Source organism: Gopherus evgoodei, unplaced genomic scaffold (assembly GCF_007399415.2).
Source record: "Gopherus evgoodei ecotype Sinaloan lineage unplaced genomic scaffold, rGopEvg1_v1.p scaffold_32_arrow_ctg1, whole genome shotgun sequence".
NCBI lineage: Eukaryota > Metazoa > Chordata > Testudines > Testudinidae > Gopherus > Gopherus evgoodei.
Genome location: NW_022059994.1, coordinates 3,892,220 through 3,904,237, shown reverse-complemented (window position 1 = coordinate 3,904,237; position 12,018 = coordinate 3,892,220). Strand labels below are relative to the sequence as shown.

The following is a 12,018-nucleotide window of genomic DNA, read 5'->3' as shown; positions in this document are numbered from 1 at the left end:
CTAGGTAATTGCCTTGTCCTGTCCATTCCTTCTGAAGCATCTGGCATTGGCCACTTTAGAAGACAGGGTATTGGGCTAGATGGACCTTTGGTCTGACCCAGTAAGACCATTTGAATTGATAGTAGAGCATGACAGTTTTAGGAGAGAAAAAGAGAGAGAGCGAGAGAGAGAGAAAGAAAAGGGGCTGTCTCACTGATTCATTTAGGATCCTCATTCTCATTAGCTCAGGGGAGCTAGACTCCTACTAGCCAATCAGGATGGAGGAACTGCTCAGTTCTAAGGTTATAAGAAAAGTCGCTCAACCGTTCTCTTCTGTTGAGAGATGAAAAGGGTCATGTTGATAGGGTGTGTAGGGCTGTCTGTGAAGAAAAGAAGTTGCCTAGGTAAAGTCTTGTTCAGTTGGGTGGGGCCACAGTTTCCTGTGGGTAGGCTGCGTGAGATGTAGTAGAAATGTTGCCTTTGGATAATTTGGTTGTTGTGCTGAAGTTCAAATGAGCCCCGGGAACAGTGAGAAGAGCGAAACTGTTCTGCACCATCCATAGTTCGCTGTCTACAAAGATGGAAGAGCTGAACAAGCTCTTGTGGGGGTCTTGCCCAACACTTGAGGTTGTGTTTTTGTGTGAGACAGCACCACCGAGCAACAGTAGTAACTAACACTGAATGTAGTATCAAGAACTAAGGCTGTTTTTTTACTTCTTATGACCTTTATAGGATCAGGCATAACATATTCTCCCTGATACAGATAGGAAGAAACTTCTGTTAATACTTTAGTCCCACTCTTAATTTTAGCCAGCTATTGTTAGATATGGGGGTTTCCTTTAAATTTTACCTACATTCTATTTCCTTCATTGATCTATACGATCTTCATAATAGAAAACACTCAGAAGGGAGCACTGATTACAGGTAATGCATATCCCACCCGTTTACAATGCATATAATTCCATGGTGTGTGCATACAACAAAATAAGGATTTTTCTCAGTATGTGGCCAGCTAAGTATACAGCTCCACTGGGTATCTATGTATATAGGATATGTTCATTTGCACATTTCTGAAAATTTGTTCCTTAAATGAGAAATGTTCAGATACATAAATGGGAGATTTTTAAAGGTATACATGGCAGTTAAACTCAATCAGAGCTGGGAGTCTTCATTAGAATTAGACTTCCCTAATTGTTATTTGTGACTTTGAAATTCTTTCTTTAAAAGTCTACAAGGACAAAAGGATGCAGAGTTACACGAGAATTAAGAGCACAAAGATAAAGGATCTCACTGCTAAAGGGCTTTTTGTAATGTTTTAGCAGGTGAATGTACTGCTTAATGTCAAATGTCAAACACATTTGTCATGCAGTTACACAGCCCAGTTTTGTGACCTATCCCAGACAGCAACTCATGAATACCTCGGACAACGCCAACGGGGGAACCAGCTCCGTGTCCTGGAGCGGGGAGGGCGAAATGATGGTGCAAATCGGGGCTGGTGCTTTTTTGCGGGCAACTTGAGTGGGGCGGAAGAAACACAGGCGGGGGAGAGGCGCTGGGGCGGGAATAAAGCAGGGGATTGATTCGGTTGCGTCGGGCTCTGCTCTCTATCTGGCCTCGAGCGGCGGCCGCTGGGCTCAGTGTCAGGGCGGCGGCCCCACGTGCGGGTTTCGGTGCTAGCAGCTGAGATTGGTTCGCAGGGACATGCCCGGTTCGCTCCCTCTCCCCGCGGCTTTTGCGGCTTCCCGCGCGGCTCGGGAGACTCCCCGGCGCAAGAGAAGGAGGAAACCGACTCTTAGCCAGGTCATTCTCCGGGCTGCTGATGTCCCCGCCGCCGGCAGAGGCGCCTCTCTCGCCGCCATTAAGAAGACGCTGGAGGGCGAGGGATACGACGTGCGGAAGAACAAGGGCCGCATCAAGGCCGTGCTCCGTTCTCTCCTGAGCCAAGGGGCTCTGCGTCGGGTCAGCGGCAGCGGCGCCTCGGGCTCTTTCAGGCTCCAGCGGGGAGGCGGCGCAGTGAAAGCGGAAAATTGGGAAACAGCCGGGGCCAAGAGGCGCCAGAGCTCGGCGAAGACAGGAACAGCTGCTCCAGGGCCAAATGTCCCCGGCGGGGAAATCAAAGCGGCTGCTGCACGGCTCAGGGTCAGCAGAAGCCCGGGCAAAATCAGGGGGACGGTGGCAACGCGCAGGAAGCAAATTTTAGAAGATATTATTAAGGGCGCCTTCCTTCTGGAGTGAGGGCCCAGGCCAGGAGCGAGAAACAGAACCCCAACGGTTCTTTTCAGAACCATCCCCCAGGGTTCATCAAAAGAGCGACTGACTTTGCTCTCTGGTGCCGTATTTTGTAACGCGGCTTTTTTAGAGATTAGGGAGGGCTGTGTGTGTTCTATGTATTCCTAGAATAGAAAGCAACCGGCTGCGCTATCATTGATGAATGCATTTGATGATAGGCAGGTCAGGAAAACCAACGACAGCAGGACAAGGCAGGGAGCTTTCAAGATTAGGTAGATCCTGCCATTGAAGTAACTGACTTTAAGGGGGGTTGACTTTATTTTGTTGGTTTGTTTTTTTTATTTGGTAAAGATGGTGACTGACTCACGTTTATATAGTTTTCACCTTCCCTAACGCCTCGGATCTGGTCCCATACAAATACAGAAAAAAAAGTTGTTTTTTTAAGGAACATATGTGCTAACGCTCTTTTAGAGAAAGTTTTTGGGGTGGCTCTTAAAAGAGCCTTTGGATTTATTTATTTTTTCGGTAGAATGAATCAGTAGAATTATGCCTTTCAAGACTTCCCTTCCAGAGATGTTTCCCACTGCATAAAGGATACAGAAGCGACAGTTTCTCCAGTTCCCTCTTCCTGACTCACAAGATCTTCTGCTTTCTTCTTGGCTTTTTTCTTCGCTTTTTTTTTCCACTTGATTTTCTCAGCCCCCTGCTTCTTTGGCGATTTGTCCTTCACCAGCTGCGGGGGTAGCTTCGCTTCTGCGATGAGCTTGTAGGAACCCGGGCCTTTAAGCAAGATATTCGTGGAGACCAGCTTTCTGAGCCCCGCTTTGATGAGGGCTTTATTCTTCTTAACATCGATTCCCGCCGCCGCCAGCTCTTTCCTGATGACGCCCAGGGAGACCTCCCCGGAGTGCTGGGAGAAATCCACGGTCTGGAGAATGAAGTGGGCAAAACCTTCGCGGTCTTTTCGAGCTATCAGCACCGCCTCCCTCTTCTTCCGCTTCGTTCTCTTGCTGGCTGGCGCCTGGGAAGGGGCAACCGGCTGATCTGTGTTCATCTGGGTAGATAAAAGAGGCTCTGCGTTTTCTATTTTTGATAGTTGTTCTCTGCTTGCTGCGGCGCAGCCTGAAAAATCAAGCCCGTCGCCTTCCTGCACCTCACGTTGCAGCAGAATGAAAGCTCGAGGGGTAGTTATACCCCAGTGTCTGACGCAACCGAATCAACCTGGTTCTATCCCCGCCTCTCTCTGGTCCTCAGCACCAACAACCTGCGTGTTATGCTCGCGCGGTGAAGCTGTTTCAATTCATCAGAGTTTGGTGATCAGATAAACTAAAACAATAAAGAGCTAGCAGAGAAAACATACAAAAATCTCGAATCAGCTCCCTGACTAAGGAAGCCAATAAACAAAAATTGTGATTTTTCATCAAATTATTGTTACAATTCCATCATTTTCTCAGGATATTCTCTAGAGTAAGGATAAGAGAAGAGTTTACACTACGGCACTTTAATTCCACGACAGATACTTTAGAGGCGAGGAAACATTGGTTCTCTTTTTGCTCGGTTTCCCGGAGGAGCTAATGAAAAGGAGAAATGTTTGGATTCTTAATTACATACCAAGAGAGCGAGGCGTGATGGGTTGATACAGAAGGGAAGGGCGAGACCTGTAGCAGCGAAACGTTGGTTGGTAGGCGGTCTCAATCTCCCTTCAGGTCTGCCACTACACACTACTTAATAAATGAAAACTCCGCGCTCCCATGTTTCGTTTTTTTTGTAGGGAAAAGAATAGAGAGAGAGGCAGAGGTGTTTGTACAATGAAGAAATGTAGACAGATGCTGGTTGGTGATGTCGCATAGAAGGGTGCGTGAAAAGAGTAGGAAAGCGTTTTATTCCGCATACCTGTAAGAGATGCTGAAGTAGGTTCACATGGGCACCTGGGCATGTTCTCTAAGGTCCTGAGCATCTTGAATTCTAGGCAAATGATCTGTCTGAGCGCATTTCTACAGAATTTATCGTGCCTGTCCATATACAGCAAGCTCTGGGAAGTCAGCTACAGAGAAGTCGAGGCTGCATGGATCTTGGCCTGAAGTGTGAGTAGATTTGTCCTCTTCCCTCTCCCTGTAATGCTAAGTGTAAAATGATCTTGTTATTTATATAACTATCCCATCCTAAAGTATTTACCTCAATAATTTCGAGTCCTGTAGGGTATTAATTGTGTTAAATCATTCTTGTCCGTTTTAAAGTTATTCCTTTTCGATTATATGGTTATGCTGGATGACACCTTGGTCCTGTAATGTGAGACAGCAAATGTAGCACTGTGAATTATCAACTTCAATCAAACCACTACTTTTCCCTCCAGTAGGCTCCTGCTGAGGACTCGACATTTGAGGCACCCATAGCCTCTAGACACTTTTGCAGATTATAGGTTAATACCATTAAACCAGACGCATAAAACAATTGGAATCTAAATTCTTCACACATATAAAGGTTTTAATAAAACGAAATAAAATAAAATGTCGCTGTTGTAAAACATACAGTATGATATCATAATTGGCTTCCCCTTTTACTAAAAACCTATACCTTAAAACAATATAATTATTTTCCAAACACATGAAAATAGTTATTCTTCCTCCATGTTACATTTATTTCTGCATGTGTATCCTATAGTTTTCTGCAACTTTTTATCTTTCTGCTGAAGTTAATGAATGTTTTGACATTAATTTCAGCCATGTGAATGAGAGTAGGATGCATCCCTATATAAATTAAAATAGCAGTACGTTTAAAGTACATTGTAATGTTTTACTATGACAGAAAATGAAAGATATTGGCCTGCATTGTGCAGGAGGTCAGACTAGATGATCATAATGGTCCCTTTTGACCTTAAAGTCTATGACTCTATGAGTCTATATTTATTTCCCTTTGAAATTAGACAAATCCTCATAGGCGAGTATGCGGAAGCCTAGGTGTGTTTCTTGTTTGTCTTTGGTAGGGCACTGCACAAAAAAACAAAGAAGGAAATCATTTAATTTCTTTGTGTGGGATACCTCACTCCGCTTTAATACTATTCCCTCGATATCTTGAGGGCAGTTACAGAATTGAAATTGTAATTTAAGATTAAACCCACATTTTGTTTACTTTTGAGGGACAGGGAGATGGATAAATCTAGGGTTTTGTCGATTTCTGGCGCGGGGAGCTCATTCAGTGGATCAAAAAAATGCAGCGAATAAAAACACCGAACAGTCCTAGTTTGGGGACGTCTACGTTAATTGAGCAAAAAGCCAGTGGGACTTTTAAAATTAGAGATCAGTGGAGTTTCAGAAACACAGATTTGTGAGACGCTGGAAGTCAAGGAGAGGCTGATTGATTCTGTTGCGTCCGCCGTCGGGGGAGGCGGTGCGCGCGGCGACCTGGTTGAGTCGGTTGCGTCGGGTTCTGCTCTATAAAAAGCTTGGGTGGGGGCCCGAGCGATCAGTTTGGAGCGGACACTCCTGGAAGCGTCGTGGCAGCTTATCGCTTTGCTGATCGGCGGCGGCGGCGGCGGCGGCGACAGCCGCCGTTGCAGTCGAGCGGCGGCGGTTCTTGTGGCTGTGAATGCACTGGGGAGAAATGCGAAATTTAAGCCCCGCCTCCCAGGCTTCTCCCTCAAAAGTGGCTTTAGCTGCTTTTCTACCCAAGAAGAGAGGGAGGCCGTCTCTCCCCGACCTCATTCTGCGGGCTGTTTGCGTCTCTACAGCCCGCAAGGGCGCCTCTCTGGCTGCCATCAAAAAGGCGCTCTTGGCTGAGGGGTACGACGTGCAGAAGAACAACGGTCGCCTGAAGGCGACGCTCAGCTCTCTCGTTAGCAAAGGGCTGCTGCAGCGGGTGACTGGCAGCGGCGTCTCGGGATCCTTCAGGGTCAATAAGCACCAGAAGAAAGGGGGCGCCTTGAAAGGAACGAAGAAAAAAACAGCCATCAAGAAACCCCAAACCCAAATAGCGGCCAGGAGGTCTCCGAAAAAAATTAACATCGCAGCAGCTAGGAAAGCAAAGGTGCCCGGCCGAGAAACCAAGCCAGCCGTTAAAAAACCCAAGGCTCCCAAAAACCCGGCCAGACCCAAGGGGAGGGCTGCTCCCCGCGGCAAAGTTGCCGTCAAGAGGCATTAAAAACACATTCCTCGTCAACTAATAAACATTAACTCAAAGGCTCTTTTAAGAGCCACCCTCGATATTCACTAAGGGAGCTGGTGTTCCGCCGGGAGAGCATGGCCGAGCTTTTACCAACAAAGATGCTTCTTGGAGGAAAATCTTTGATTTCGAATTTTACTCTGTACATTTTACTAATAAGATTGCATAGGACAGCGTAAAAAAATAGAAAAATTCCTACTGGAAAATATTTAAAGTAGATTTTTAAAGTAATAAAATTGTCCTCTGAAAAAAATTCCGTGAAAAAAAAATCACGTAAACAAAGACTTTAAAAATGATCGTTTTACGCCGTAGTAATGATCAACATGGTAACCTCAATACACTTTTATTAGGAACTTTAGATCCACGTTTGTCTCTTCCACAACGATTCTAGCAGAGAACTAGAGCCCGGGCGGTCGCTGGTGCCTGTTTCCTATCAGGTCCGGCAAAGTGGTAACGTACTGGCCAATGAACGTGCAGGCCTCCTTCCCCTGCCCCGCCCGTTCTCCCCCACAAACGCTCTGCCAGTTATTCGTCTTTTCATCCTATTAGCAGCCGCCCTTGCGGCTATACATTACCTCAACTTTGTATCGTATTTCCCGTTGTGGTTATTTGTGGTTTTTTTGTTTTTGTGGTGTAGAGACGGTGAGACATTCACTGTCTGGCTGTGGTGAGAACAAGGCAGATTGCTGGGAAATCTTCTTGTGGCGAGATGCCAGAGAATCAGCAGCAGGCACCTAACACTCTTCGGAAGAATGATCTTGCTGCAAGGGGGATGAAAAAGATTAATCGGTATCGAGTTAGGACTTGTGGCGCTGCAGGAGGTTTGCTATTTGCAGCTGCTCCCTAAACTAATTTTCTAGCTAGTCCCTGGTCAGAAAAGTCGCTCGGGATTTCAAGAGCGACCTTCGTTTACAGAGCTCCGCTGTCCTGGTCCTGTAAAAACAACAACTATCTCGTGTTCTTATTAGAAGACAGTGATTTGTGAGCTGTTTCAGTAAGCAAGACACCTTCCTTCCCACTGGCAGATGTCCGAGCGATCTGCTTTGTCCTCCCTACCGTAGCGGGATATAGTTTGGCTCCTTTAGGAACATTCATGGATTTATGAACAAGGCGCTGTGTTCTTGCTACAACCTGTGACAGCAGTGTAGGAATGAAGCAAAGATCCTTTGCTGGGCCACAGCACTTCCCTTGTACAGTATTAAGAGAGGAACAAAAGAAAAGACACCCCCCCTACACACACACACACTTACACTTTTTTGGGTGCTTCCTTGGGTTCTGGTTTCTTTATTCATGAGCGACATGTTAAAAAAAAAAGCATCTCCCCCCTCACTGGGGCATAGCACATGTGCTTTGTAATGGATAGAGGTAAAATTAAGCGATCATTTTAGCAAATATTTCACTGTATTGACACATCAAACTGAAACCCCGATCAGGAAGGAAGCCCAACTATGCTAGGTGCGGTCAAACCATACAGCCCCGGTCCCTGTGAGCAATAGTTTCTAAGGGTACGTCTACACTACAGGATAAATTCGAATTAGCTTAAACCGATTTTATAAAACAGATATAAAGTCGATTGTGCGCGTCCACACTAAGCACATTAATTCGGTGGTGTACATCCGTGGTCCAAGGCTAGCGTCGATTTCTGGAGCGGTGCACTGTGGGTAGCTACTGTAAAATAATGAGGCCAATAACGTCGATTTGCGTTCACACTAACCCTAAATCGATATAGTAATATCGATTTTAGCATTACTCTTCTCGTTTTGTAGGAGTACAGAAATTGATTTAAAGAGCCCTTTAAATCGATATAAAGAGCATTGTAGTGTGGACGGGTGCAGCGTTAAATTGATTTAATCGGTTTAACAGCGTAGTGTGGACCAGACCTAAGTAAAAGTGGGAGCAAAGTCACCTTTCCATCCTCCCCCCTCAATGAAACAAGCCATATTTTCCTTCAAAAGTCAACGTTGTTTGATTGGTTTCCCAAACAAACCAATGAAAAGGCGAATGGGCGGAACGCTGCCGTTTATTTCCATATCCGCTAGAGAGGAGTGGCTGTTCACAGCTGGAACACACCAGGGGGCAGTGTTACCTGGGGGCCGCAGGGTAAGAGGTCTCAGTCTTCCTTCAGGTCCTCTACATGCACTATAAAAGGAGTTTGGGCCTGCACAGTGTTTGGTTGTCTAAACAGAGAGGCAGGGAGTAGAGTAGAGTAGAGTAAAAGCAAGCAAGCAAGCAAGCAAGCAAGCAAGCAAGCAGTCAGGAAACTGTCTACTGGTTGTTTGTTGGTAATGAAGCTTGGAAAAGCTCTATTATTTAGCTGTCTGAGGGACTATAGGTAACTGGTTCTTCTAGACATGGGTATATTTTCAAAGGTTACCAACTGTTATAAATTTATAGGTGGCTTGTTGGAGACTATGCCTGGCTTAGTACCATAAGTGCTTGACCATGAGTTTTAAGAAAGACTATGACTATGGTGTGCTTATGACTGTGGGTGTAGAGCTATCTAAGCATATCTCTATTTAAAGGTGCTAAGATTGATGCTAAATATACCATCTCTAAGCAATATGCCCTAGTTAGCCATTTGAAATAATTAGATTCCAAACACACTTTTATGGATCACCCCACATCCTACAACTTTTTTTTTTTAAAGTTTGTCTAATAGACTCTAATTGAAGTATTCAGTAAAATTCTAATTACAAATTTGTAAAGTGTAGAAAATGTTTATATAAATTAAGCCTATGAAATTTTGGCATTTATAGGTCCTATTCCTGAGAATCTGTCTCTTGCTGTGGGGGTGGGGGGAAACCTTGGGGGAATGGTGGTGCTGCATTACAAAGCATAGCTTGGTCAAAGTCCCCTGAATGCAAGACAATTCCAGGGCCACTAGCCCCACCTTGGCATGATTCCCTTTGCAGCCCTGTGCCATGGGAAGTGGCAGAGAAGCCCCTTTTTCTTCTTGGGCAAGCCATGTCCCTGCCCTGTGCCTCAGCTTCCCCACCTGTACAATGAGTATAATCCTACGGCCCAGCTTTGTAAATAACTTGGGCTTTACTGATGCAAAGTACTAGGCAGGAGCAAGATTTATTAATATCTGTCAGGAGCAGCAGCAGCAGTGAACTCTCTCCCTTGGGGAGCAGCAGGAAGCACCTCTCCCCTGCAGAAAGGCAGTACGGGGGTACTGCTCCATACCCACACACATACATACATACGTAGCTGAGATGTCTTTGCTTGATGGTGGGGGAGTCTGTGCTATTCCCTTCTTACCACAGACAGAATCTCCTGCTGGGGTGGGGTTGGTAGCTGGCCCCTCCTCCCCAAGGACAGGGGCAGGGCATTAACACCTCATTGAGTTGCACAAGGTGGTTCCCTGCACTCAGAGCTATTCTCTCAGGTTTTCTGAAAATTTGGGCACAAGTTGCTCCATTAGTTAAACTGAGGGCAGATCTCCTCTGCCACACCCAGAGCTATTGTCTCAGGCTCTCTGCAAGCTCAGGCAGACGTCACTACCAAGGTGACCACATTTTTGAGGTATCCTCTTCAACCACAAGGACTAGGTTTTTTTGCAGCCTCTAGTAGCTTATTCATTAATCACACCCTGCCCAAATACCATAACACTTCCCGCCCCCCCTTCCCCACCAGCCTCCCACCTTCATCAACCACTCTGTTTTGCACAGAAGGTAAAGGTGAGGAACAATTTTAAGTGAAAGAAATTTACATAAGGCCAAAAATCCAACATCCTAAATTCTTCCCCCTCCCCCTTCCCAGTCCACTTCATGTCCAGAATTTTGCATATGGCATCTGGGGAATACAAAGCACATGGCTTTGGGTGTGTATCTGTTTGTCTGTAGTGGGGCCTGCACAACTCTGTGTAGATGAGGTGTGTAAGCTCTCTAATAGTGGCCTCTCTGGTTGGTCTTTCAGGGTACGGCTACACAGATTAAAAGACCTCTGGCATGGCATGGCTGCAGCTGACTGCGGTCAACTGACTCAGGATCATGGGGCTCAGGCTGCGGGGTTAAAAATTGCTGTGTAGACATTCGGGTTTGGGCTGGTGGTGCCCAAGCCGAACATCTAGCCAGCAATTTTGCATCCTTGGAGCATGAGCCTTGTGATCGGGACTTAGTTGACCTGGGGGACCCATGGGTTTTTTTATTCCTGTGTAGACACACCGTTATAGGGCCGGTTTGAAAAAAATATATTTTTTTGGGAAAAAAAACCAACAACCAACCAAAAGCTTTTGAATGAAAGGCTGGTCTAAGGACAGTTTTTTATACTCATTTTGCTATTTAAATCCATATAAAAACTGTGTTGGACAAGCTTGAATTTTTGGTTCCATTTGAAATTTCTTTCAGGGGTTTGGACAAAACTCGTTTCAGTTTGTTTTGTTTCGTACTGAAAATGTTCACTTCGGTTTGTGTGTGAATGGTCATTTCGTTCATGAAGCTCTCTCTCCACCCCCGCCCCCGCTGGGATGACCAGATGTCCCGATTTCTGGGTCTTTTTCTTACATAGGCTCCTATTGCCCCCCACCCCCTGTCCTGAATTTTCACAATTGCTGTCTGGTCACCCTAGCCCCCGCCACCCCACAGCTCCAGGTAAAGGGCTCTGCACAGCCAACCCTGAGCTATCCTAGCAAGAGATCATCATAAGGAAACAGACCTGTGTTAGCTCAAGACACAAGGAGGGAGAAGTTTGCTGTTTCCCTGCTCTCTGAAAGGGGAGAACTTGCTCCCGCTGGGATGAGTTTAACCTGTTCTCTGCCTTCAAGACAGCACCAGCTCAGGGGACAGAGAGGAGAGCCTGTACTGCAGTATGCTGCCGGGACTGTCTGACTGCAGTGATCACTTCTGCGCTACCTCCCTTGGGTCCCTCAAATAAATCAGTTGTGCTATAGCTCCATTGCATCATGCTGTATCCCAGGGGTTCTCAACCTGGGGGTAGTGACCCCTCAGGGGGTTGCAAGGTGGTTACATGGAGGTTGTGATCTGTCAACTCCCCCTGAGCCCCCATTAAATTAAATTAACCCTCCATTTTTAATTGATATGGGGGCATCACACTTAGAGGCTTGCTGTGTGAACCAATACAAAAAGTTTGAAAATCACTGCTAGTCAGTCCCTTCCTCAGCCCTGTTGTCTTGGCGGTGACACCAGCTGTGCTCTGTCCCCAGACAGACTTACACCACTTTGGTCCTTTATCTTGCAGTCCCCCGGCAGAGACAAGTTGGGCGAGGTAATAACTTTGATTGGACCAACTTCGGTTGCATGAGCGAGACCAGGGCCGTTCCTAGCTATTCTGGGGCCCTATGCAGCCCCCCCATGGGGGAGGGTGTGGGGTCCTAGGCCTCTGCAGGGAGAGGACACACTAGCCCCAGGCCTCTGTGGCAGGGGATGGCTTGGGGATTAGGGGGAAACCACCCCCCAGTACTCATGGGCAGCACAGCTGGGGCCGGTCGCTGCATTTCCCACCACCCATGAGTGCTGGACCGGCCCTGCTGTGGTACTCAAGGGAGTTAGAGCGGTGCTGGGGCAGAGCAGGGGCAGGGGCTGGAGCAGCACATAGCTGCACAGGGCAGCAGGAAATTGGGTTCCCTACACAGCTTTTTACTTTGCATATGGGTAGGGACAGTCCTGAGCAAGACACACTGTGGAGCTGTCA

At 46.6% G+C, this 12,018-nt stretch overlaps 2 protein-coding genes across 3 annotated transcripts in view; one reads left to right on the top strand and one right to left on the bottom strand.

The window, feature by feature from the left end:
* LOC115640774 (putative zinc finger protein 66) overlaps positions 1-12,018 on the bottom strand; it is a 687,485-nt gene that overhangs the window by 275,545 nt on the left and 399,922 nt on the right. The gene's annotated exons all lie outside the window — the stretch shown is intronic.
* LOC115640675 (zinc finger protein 850-like) overlaps positions 1-12,018 on the top strand; it is a 542,158-nt gene that overhangs the window by 172,057 nt on the left and 358,083 nt on the right. The window lies entirely within an intron of this gene.